The 9,985-nt window shown below is 48.2% G+C and overlaps 1 long non-coding RNA gene across 1 annotated transcript; it reads left to right on the top strand.

Moving 5' to 3' along the window:
- The first annotated feature begins 346 nt into the window (after nt 1-346).
- Nucleotides 347-4,831, top strand: LOC138925179 (uncharacterized). The gene is made up of 3 exons (XR_011441049.1): nt 347-496; nt 2,353-3,051; nt 3,702-4,831. It is a non-coding gene; the product is annotated as an uncharacterized lncRNA (long non-coding RNA).
- The last annotated feature ends 5,154 nt before the right edge of the window (nt 4,832-9,985 follow it).

Raw genomic sequence — 9,985 nt, 5'->3', positions numbered from 1 at the left:
ATTTTTTAAGAAAGAAAGAAATGTGTTTTACTGGAAGAGATGAGATCTGCCTGGAAGGAGCTGATGGTTTAATGGAGGAAATGAGACACGTATACAAACAAATTAATTACAAGGTAATGAGGGCTATAATGGAGGTTTTGCAAAGTGTGCAGGGAAGGATTAGCTCTGCCTGGAAGAGTTGAAGGTTGGTGAAAAGAGGTAACATTTGTGCAGGGTCTTGAAGGATGAATAGGAGTTCTCTAGGGCTTTGTAAATTGTTAAGCACTATGTAAGTGCAAGTTAGTTACTGTCAAAGCTAACCTCATATAAAGCTCTCTTTCTTGTCTCTTTCCCATGCTCCCTGAAGCCCAGGATCCCTGAGACAGGAAGCAGCGGCAGTTAAACAGTCACACATCAGTGCTCCAGCAAGTGAACTGGGGTGCATCCAACTGAGGAGCTGATCCAGGACCAGAGGACATAAAATGATGTGGGAGCAGGGCCAGGAAGGGGCTGGTCGGTAAACAATTCCCCCTTTTTTGCCACTCTGTGGAAAGACTGGCTGTGCTTGGGGCCTCCACCCTCAGTGATGGGGCCATCTCCACCTGGGGCATGGTAAAAACTGAGAACGAGCATCACACATCAGTCCATCATTTACATTGGCAGGAAATGGTGTGTCAGAGGTCCTTACAGCCTCCAGACAGGGTGGAGTGGAAAGGAAGGGAGTGAGCGAGGGGGCCAGGAAGCATGGCAAGAGCTGATGTGTTTGGGAGAAATCCTTAGAAGCTCAGCCTTGATAGAGATTTAAAAGTTATCTGACTTAATCCTTCTGATGCCCTCCCCAACATCCCCATCACATTGTCATCCTTCTCTGCCTTCAGGTGCAGCTCAATTCCTCCGGTCTGTGCTTCAGGCACTCCTCGTGGTTCAATTTTATGAGAAAAAACTTCAATGCCCGCTGTACACCGGGCACTGTGCTTATAAGTCCTTGATTGCAGTATTCCTTCCTGTGCCTCCTGTTGTTTATTTATTTACTCATGTAACAAACAGATCTTGAGTGCCTACGCCATGCCAGGCAGTGTTCTAGATGTTGTCATAGAGTGGAGAAAAAGCCAGCCCAGGTCCCATGTTCCTGTGGACCTGTCATTCTAGCAGGGGAGACATACAAAAAACAAAGGAACAAGTAAGAAAACATCAGGTTATGAATGTCAAGGAGTCAGCTGTGGGAAAATCAGGGGAAGACCTTTCCATATAAAGAGAGCAGATTCCAAGATCCCAGGGGATAACCTCTGCTTGCTCTAGGAACAAAAGGAAGGAAACTCTGGCATTGAGCATGGAATCCCCTTTCTTGCTTTATCTGCAAACGAAAACCTCATCTTTTAGGACCTGGCTCGAGCATCACCTCCTCGGGCAAATCTCTCCTGATTTCCCCAGATAGAGGGGACCACTGTCTCCTTTCCCACCCATGGACTCTGAGTAGACTTCTGAGGCACACCTGTAACAGTCTGCCATTCTTACCATACTCTAGCATTGCCGCTCCCTCTTGCTAACTAAATCCCTGGGCACAGATCCAGGCACAGGGGCTGCGATCAGTAAACATCTGTTCCTTGAATATATGAACTCTCCCATAGCACTCTATCAGAACCTCCCTGGTGAAGCTTATTCAGAATTAGCAACCATTTACTCATGAGTGGCAGGCCCTGTGCTGGGTCCTTTCACCTCTGCTGATTCTTATAAGCCTCCCCACCGCCATGTGCAAGTATTACTATCCTATTCTGTAGTTAAAACTCAGAGAATCAAAGTGACTTCCAAGGTGGCTTAGGAATAAGAATCAGAGCTAAGATCTGAACCCAAGTCCTCTTGATGCCAAATCCCAATGCTTCATCTTCTATGTGGTGCCTCCCTTCACCCATTAGTTAATCTGTGGATCTGTCCTCTCTTTTCCCCTAGATAGCTATTTCCCTGAGGGAAGGGTCTGCACTTGACTCCATCTGTATTCCCAACACCGCCAGAAAAGTGCTTTGTATATGTACACACTCAATACACGGGTCTTAAATCTCCAACGGGGGGAAAAGAAAGAATGAATGGAGAACGAATGCTTTACCCGAAATGAATGAGCCTCTGATATCAGCTCATAGAAACGGAGTCTGAGCCGGCTCTGAGGGGAGGGGCCTTCCCAGCTACCCCCGCGCCCATCTGGGGGAAGCTGAATGTGCCGTCTCTGGGCTACAGCACTCATTTCTTAGAAATCACACCTTTTGCTCAGTTGTACATCTCAGCAGGCAGGCAGGGGCACCGAGGGGGACATGCATGCCTTCCAATGAGTTGGGAAAATGAGGTTAGGTTTCGATTCAGATAGTTATTTGTGTTTTCTAGGTCTGCACGGTCGATAAATTTTCAACGAGCGGTGATTCTGTTCCTCATCTTTCATTGCTTTATGGGACTTCAGGGAATGAAAGCATAACATCCTGCTTTCCCATAAGTTCTCTGGCCGCTATCCTGGCACCAATTAAAGACATGTCTATGCAATTAATCAAAACCAATTTGGAAGTGCTCTGGCGCTGCTCCTCTGATGTGCTGCCTGCTCCACATACAGTAGTTCCTCAGCTGCAGCGATGGAGCCAGGCACATAGGAGCTTTTGATGAACTGGCTGTGCCTGCCCCGAGTGTTAACTATGTCATCTGACATGACTAATGAGGCTCCCAACTTGATCCGCGTGAGCGGAGCAGCCCTGCTGTCTGGAGGAGGCTCTGTTTCCGCAGCCAGCCTGGGAAGAGGTTGCAACGTGCGGGGTACACACTCCATCATGTCAGCTGGAATCCTGGAGGCCTCTAGTGTTGGAGCTGGGAGATGTCCATGAGGAGGGTGATGGCAACTGTGGGCCAGGCTCTGTGCTGGACGCTGGTGGGAATGTGACCCAATTTAAACTTCTGGCTCAGCCTCCTCTCTTTACAGAAATGGAGACCAAGACCCAACAAAAGTGTAGGGGTTGCCAAAGACCTGAGGTTTGGGGAGAGAAATAAAGGAGAAGGCATGGTCCCTACCCCTGAGGAGCCAAACCCCTGGAGGAGCAGGTAAACGTGCAGGAGGTAATAACTGGGGCCTGAGGCGGGCGCACCTTATCAAGGGTTAAATGATGGGCTTCCTGCCTCCTGCACCCCTGTCAGTGTTGTCCTTTGTTGTGGGGATTCTTTTAGTCCAGTTCCCAGATCTCTCTCAGAGGAAGTTGTTCCACAGGTAGTTGTAGATTTGTTGTGTCCATGGGAGGGGATGAGTTCAGAGTCCTCCCATGCCACCATCTTCCCAGAGTTGGGCTTCCTTCCTTCATTCTGCAAAGGTTTATCAAGAAGAGGAGATCCCGTGTCCTTGTCACCTCTGCAGTCCCAGGAGCATGGGGTTTGGAGTCAACAGATCTGGGTTCGAGTCATCCCAGTTCTACTTTGAGGTGATGTAATCTTGAGCAAATCACTTCATTTTTCTGAGCCTTGGTTTCCTGGGCTGTAACGTTGGGACAAGCCAAATACTGCCCACCCAGCCTACTTCCTAGAGTCCCCGTGAGACCTGGCAGAGTTAAGGGTGTGAGAGTGTAAGTAAAAGTCTCTGCACATGTTAGTTATTACTCATATTATTACGCCTCTAAGGACCTCTGGCTGAAATCTCTGGGCTATGGATCCACAGATAGCTTTAATTCTGTTCCTCTTCTTGTCCCTTTCAAAATGCACAGGAGAGAAATGGATATAAAATCAGTTGGTCATCTGCCTACAGTCTCAACAGCTTTCCCAGAGAGTCCATGATGCAGAAAGAAGAAGAACTCAGCCATTGTACTCTAATGTCATTCCACACATTGATTGAGCACCTACCATATGCCAAACATCGGCCATACTGTGGGGGAATCAGAGCTGGGTAAAATGTGTTCCTTGGCCACCTTGAGACGCTCACTATTTAGTAGGAGAAACAGACGTGGACATAAATAACTATAACATACTGCAGAAAAATACAATTGCCACAGGAAAGATACAAATCAAGTGCTGTGGGAGCCAGAGGAGGGAATGATTCATTCCCCAAAAGGAAATTGGGAAAAGTTTCATCAAGGAAATGTTGTTAAAGGATGGGCAGAGTGAGGCTTTGTTGGGAAGCATGAGAAAGGGCACTCCAGACTGAGGGAACAGCATGGGCAAATGCATGGAATCCTGAAAGGAATGGTGATCTAGAGAACAGAATAAAATCAAATGAGATGTGGGGTGTTAGCATGAACAAAAGAAACATTGCTGGGCCCCAGCTCTGAAGCCCAGGCATGAATACTGCTGTTTCACTGTTCTCTTTGCTGGCTGAGGTCACCTTGGCCTCTGTCCCTTAATCAGAGAAAATCCTGTACTGGCCCTTCCTCCAGCAAGGCCAAACTCAAGCCGCAGGCAGGAGAGCCAACAATGAAAATGAATAGGGAACCTCAACGACCATCAGATGCAAAGGGGCCTGGGCTGGGAAGGACTGGTCACAGCTACAACTCCCCAGCCCAGGTTAGAGCTTCACATGGATGTAGCAATGACACCAACATCTGAAGCATGACGGCAAAGACCCAAAGCCTCTTGGCATGGGTCACACACTACGGTTCTCTCCTTCCCCCCTTTGTCTAGAAGCAGCCAACTTCTTCTTTATGAGTGCTGCCATCAGAATGGCTTTGGAAGGCCAGGAGCTGCAGCTGGACTCAAGGCATGGCCATGGGCCCACCCCAGGGACTCATATTTTCTCAGTCTCTCCATTTTTCATTGTAAATTGTTTTTTTATTGTGCAAATAATACAGTGATAAGAATGGAAACCCCAAAAATAAGAGAAAGAGGAAAAAGCACTCACTCATACGTTATCTGTTTCCATTTCTCCTTCCTGCTGTGGACTGTGAGCATAATTTTGGGGGAGCTTTTATCACTGATAGAGTTACATAGTCTTATTGCTCAGCATTATATCACACAGCTTTTTCCATTTCACTACTTACTGCCAACCCCTGGTGTCCACACAGGCTTGGCCCTGTTTCCCCAAGACCAGAGAAAGATGCCAGGGCCATGTAAAAGGGACATCCTATGGATAACTTGGCCGTCATTGACAATTGGCATCATGGTACACAGGAAAAGCACTGACTGCTCTGCCATCATGTAGACTTGGGTTGAAATCTCAACTCCTCTACTTTGAAGCTAGATGGCCCTGAGCAGATTACTTTGTCTTTTTGAGGCTCAGGTCCTTGTCTGTAAAATAAGGATGGTATTAGTATCACCCTCATGGGATTACTGTGAGGACGAAATGAGATGCTAAAATGGAAACGCCCAATAAATGGAAGCTCCCCTTCCCATGGCCTTGCTGGGGTTGACCTAGGGTCCCCTTCCCATGGCCTTGCTGGGGTTGACCTAGGGTCCCCTTCCCATGCCCTTGCTGGGGTTGACCTAGGGTCCCCTTCCCATGGCCTTGCTGGGGTTGACCTAGGGTCCCCTTCCCATGGCCTTGCGGGGTTGACCTAGGGTCCCCTTCCCATGCCCTTGCTGGGGTTGACCTAGGGTCCCCTTCCCATGGCCTTGCTGGGGTTGACCTAGGGTCCGCTTCCCATGCCCTTGCTGGGGTTGACCTAGGGTCCCCTTCCCATGGCCTTGCTGGGGTTGACCTAGGGTCCCCTTCCCATGCCCTTGCTGGGGTTGACCTAGGGTCCCCTTCCCATGCCCTTGCTGGGGTTGACCTAGGGTCCCCTTCCCATGGCCTTGCTGGGGTTGACCTAGGGTCCCCTTCCCATGCCCTTGCTGGGGTTGACCTAGGGTCCCCTTCCCATGGCCTTGCTGGGGTTGACCTAGGGTCCCCTTCCCATGCCCTTGCTGGGGTTGACCTAGGGTCCCCTTCCCATGGCCTTGCTGGGGTTGACCTAGGGTCCCCTTCCCATGCCCTTGCTGGGGTTGACCTAGGGTCCCCTTCCCATGGCCTTGCTGGGGTTGACCTAGGGTCCCCTTCCCATGGCCTTGCTGGGGTTGACCTAGGGTCCGCTTCCCATGGCCTTGCTGGGGTTGACCTAGGGTCCCCTTCCCATGGCCTTGCTGGGGTTGACCTAGGGTCCCCTTCCCATGCCCTTGCTGGGGTTGACCTAGGGTCCCCTTCCCATGGCCTTGCTGGGGTTGACCTAGGGTCCCCTTCCCATGCCCTTGCTGGGGTTGACCTAGGGTCCCCTTCCCATGGCCTTGCTGGGGTTGACCTAGGGTCCCCTTCCCATGGCCTTGCTGGGGTTGACCTAGGGTCCGCTTCCCATGGCCTTGCTGGGGTTGACCTAGGGTCCCCTTCCCATGGCCTTGCTGGGGTTGACCTAGGGTCCCCTTCCCATGGCCTTGCTGGGGTTGACCTAGGGTCCGCTTTGCTTCCACCCTTACTCTCTTGCACACATTGGACCTTCTCCTCTCACCTGGGCCAAGCAGGCCTCCTGGAAAGCCCACCTAAGTTCTTACAGGCACACTAGTCTGTGTATTTATTATTCACTGGATGAATGCACCATCTTTTACTTAAGTATTCTCCTCTGATGGAGATGTTGGTTGTTTTCCAATTTTTCACTATTTCCAATAATGATGCAATACATATCTTAATGTGTATTACTCACTCCATCCTTTAAGAAAAGTACTTCTTTAGGAACAATCCCCAGGATCGGGATCACTAGGACAGAGGTTAGACACATTTTAATGGCTTCTCGTGTGTATTTCTGAATTGTTTCTCAGAAGTTTGTACCTGTTATTTTGCCATCAGCTCAGGGGAGAGGACCACTCGGACTACAACATAGACTTTTGGGCTCTCGCCACAAATTCCCATTCCTGCTTTATTTCCCACCATTTTCTCCCCCAGTTTGCCTCCCACACTGCAGCCACATGGGGCAACTCACTATTTCCCCTCAAAATGACGCTCCCACACTTTTGTGCCTTTGTACTTCCTGTTATTCTCCATCACCCTTGTCCAAGAATATCCTTCCTTTAGCGCATTCGCTTACCATAGAGCTCACGCTTTGTGGCACTGGAAACTTCCATACTCTCTTCAAGACCCAGCTCAAATACCGCTTTCTCATGGACTAGTTCCAGTTCTCTAAGCAGAGTAGTCACTCTTGCTATATGTGGAGCCTGGAGGGACCCTTGGCATCCAAGTGCTCATCACGAGACAGTCATCCCCTAAGCCCAGCTGCATGCCCAAATCTGTGTGGTTCTCCCCCCCTCCCCCTCCCTCCTCCTCTGCACTGCCAATTACCAAGTTACGCCAATTCATATCCTAAATATTCTTGGATCCTCTTATCTCCGTCTCATTGCCATCACCATTGGCCATCACCTCTCATGAGCGTTCCTGCAATAGTCTCCTAAAAAAGAAAAAAAGAGTAATATGTACATGGCTCAAAAGTCAAATTTCTCTCTAAGGCTTATAATAAGCAACAGTAGATCCTGTACCTTCTGTCTGCACCCCAAGCCCTGTTCCTCAGAGACAACTGGGCACTTCAACTCTTTCAGCTGTTTCTTTTAGTGTTTACTTCTGTCTTCCAAATAGTGTACCACTATTGTTGTTTCTTGATTTTTAAGTTCAGAAATTATCTACTGATTTTGAACAATGGAAGATTTCTCTAACACCACTTCCCTGCTCCATCCTCCGATATAACTACATCACAATTTTGGTTAAATCATTATATGGTATTTACATATTATGACCAAGAGTACCATTAAAAATATTTTCCCTCTGAGATGCCAGCATCCTCTCCAGGACTGCCGTCTCTCCTGGTGAGGTCTGAGCGTGTTGGGAGAAAGCAAAATACTCAGGGGGCAGGGGCTGATGTGTGGGAGGTGAGGCAGGCCAGCCATTGGCTGGAAGCCTGGTGGGTACCAGAACAGTCCCTGGATGGTTCCTGTGCAGGGCTCCCCGGGCCCAGGTAGGTGTAGCAAGCAGGACTGAAGTAAGCCTTCTTTGGGAGCCAAAGGTAGTGCCCAGGACGGGCTGGAGGTTGCTGATTGCCACAGGCACTGACTGATTCAAACAGATGCTGTCTTCTTGACAAGGTTCTGGAGCCCTGACTGTCTCAGGTATTATCTCTTTAGTTGCTGGATCCTGAGAAAGTTCAAGGAATTCTAAGACGGGGAGCAGTGGCAGCTGGAGAAGTGGCAGTGGGGTACTTAGGGAGCTTGAGGTAACTGCTATTTCCTAACAAGTATAGAAAAATTTCAACAACTAACAGAACCTAATATAACTAACACAGTCCTGTTGGCCCTGACTGTGATTATATAAATATTATTCACAGCCAAGCTGTGTAGGCCTTTGTGGTTATATTTTCATTTTTGGCAAGATTTTAGTTTTTCCTAGAGTTAATAATTGTCTTGTTATTTTCTTTTGCTTAGTTTCTATATACCCATCACTAAATCTTCTTCTAAACTCTTTGATAGGACAATATGATGACCAAATCCATCAGGTAATTTCTCACTTCAGCTATATCCTAGGCACCCTGCTAGGCACTGGGGACACAACTGTGAATAAGATAGACATGTCCTTGCTTTCACTGAGTTTACACTCTAGCAAGGGGTCAGATACAAGTAATTACAGTTGTTTTAAGTGTTATAATGGTAGAAGTATGAATTCTATGGGAACACCTAGCAGAAACACCTCACCCAGGTAGAGAGACAGGAAGGATTTCAGACCTGAACGATGGATAGAAACTATTCACTCACACGACATACATTTACCAAGTGCCTCTTACTTGCCAGGCACCATTCTGAATGCTGAGAACACAGCACTGGACAACACAGACAAGGCCCCTGCCTTCCCGGAGCTTACATTCTGGTGAGGAAAAACAGATAATAAACACAGAAAATAATTTTCAGTAGAAACACAGACCATGAAATAAACAAGACGGCATGATGGGAAATGGCCAGGGTGGCAGGTGGGGAGGATGAGGTTATTTTAGATAGGTTAGCAACGTCATGGAAGGGCTCTCTGAGGAGGTGACGTTTGACCTGATAGCTGAAGGATGAGAAGAGCCAGCTATGTGAAGAGCAAGGGAAAGCATGTTCCAGTCAAAGAGAACAGTATATGCAAGTTTCAAGGAGGAGCAACACCAAAAGGCATCAGAGCAGAATTGAAAACAATTCCATATGGCTGGAACATAAAGGGCAGGGGCAGTTGCTAGAGATAAGGGAAGGGATGTAAGTTACAGGGTGAGAGCCTGGCACCTTCTAATGATATTATTATTGGTGAAATCCCTACTCTGCGGTTATTTGTCTGTTTGTTATAAGATACATTCCCACCCTCTTTGCTCTCTTTAGTATTACAGGAAGTGTGGAAACTTGCAAATTACATTTTTGTAGACGCCTTTGCCAGATGGAAGGTGTTGGCAGGAGACGGAAGGGCATGTGGAGGGAAGAAGCCATTGTCTGGCTCTGCTTTCTGGTGGTGCCTCCAGCAGCAGCACCACCAAGCGCTGAGTTCCTCCTCAGCAGCAGCAGCCCTAGCAGACCTACTGTGTGCCAGCTTCACCTAGGGTGGCAGCACCTCCCTGATCTCCCTTTTTCTCTTCTAACCCTTCTAAGCCCTTTCTTCCTTGGGCTACTCCCATGTGCCCAACATCTCTGTAAACAATTTCCTTCTTTAAATCCCTTTCTGCTTGCAATGATCTAGAGTAGTGTTGTCCCATAGAGTGTTCCGTGATGAGAGAAAGCCCCAACTGTGCTGACCAATACAGTATCTACTAGCCATATGTGGCTACTGAGCTCTTCAAATGTGGCTAGTGTGACTGAGGAGCTGACTTTTTAATTATGATTAATTTTAATAATTTAAATGTAAACAGCCCCACGTGGCTGGACAGCACAAGTCTAGAATGAGTTGTTTTTCTGACAGAGCACTGGCTAATACGGTAGTTGATACAGAAAGTGGTCATGGGAAACTGACCCTCAAAGACGGACTCTCGGATTGTTATATGACCTGACCAGGCTTGAATTCAGTGACGACCTCGTTGCCAGTGGAAAATAGAAT

Source organism: Equus caballus, chromosome 7, assembly GCF_041296265.1.
Source record: "Equus caballus isolate H_3958 breed thoroughbred chromosome 7, TB-T2T, whole genome shotgun sequence".
NCBI lineage: Eukaryota > Metazoa > Chordata > Mammalia > Perissodactyla > Equidae > Equus > Equus caballus.
This window is presented reverse-complemented; position numbering and strand designations above follow the sequence as displayed.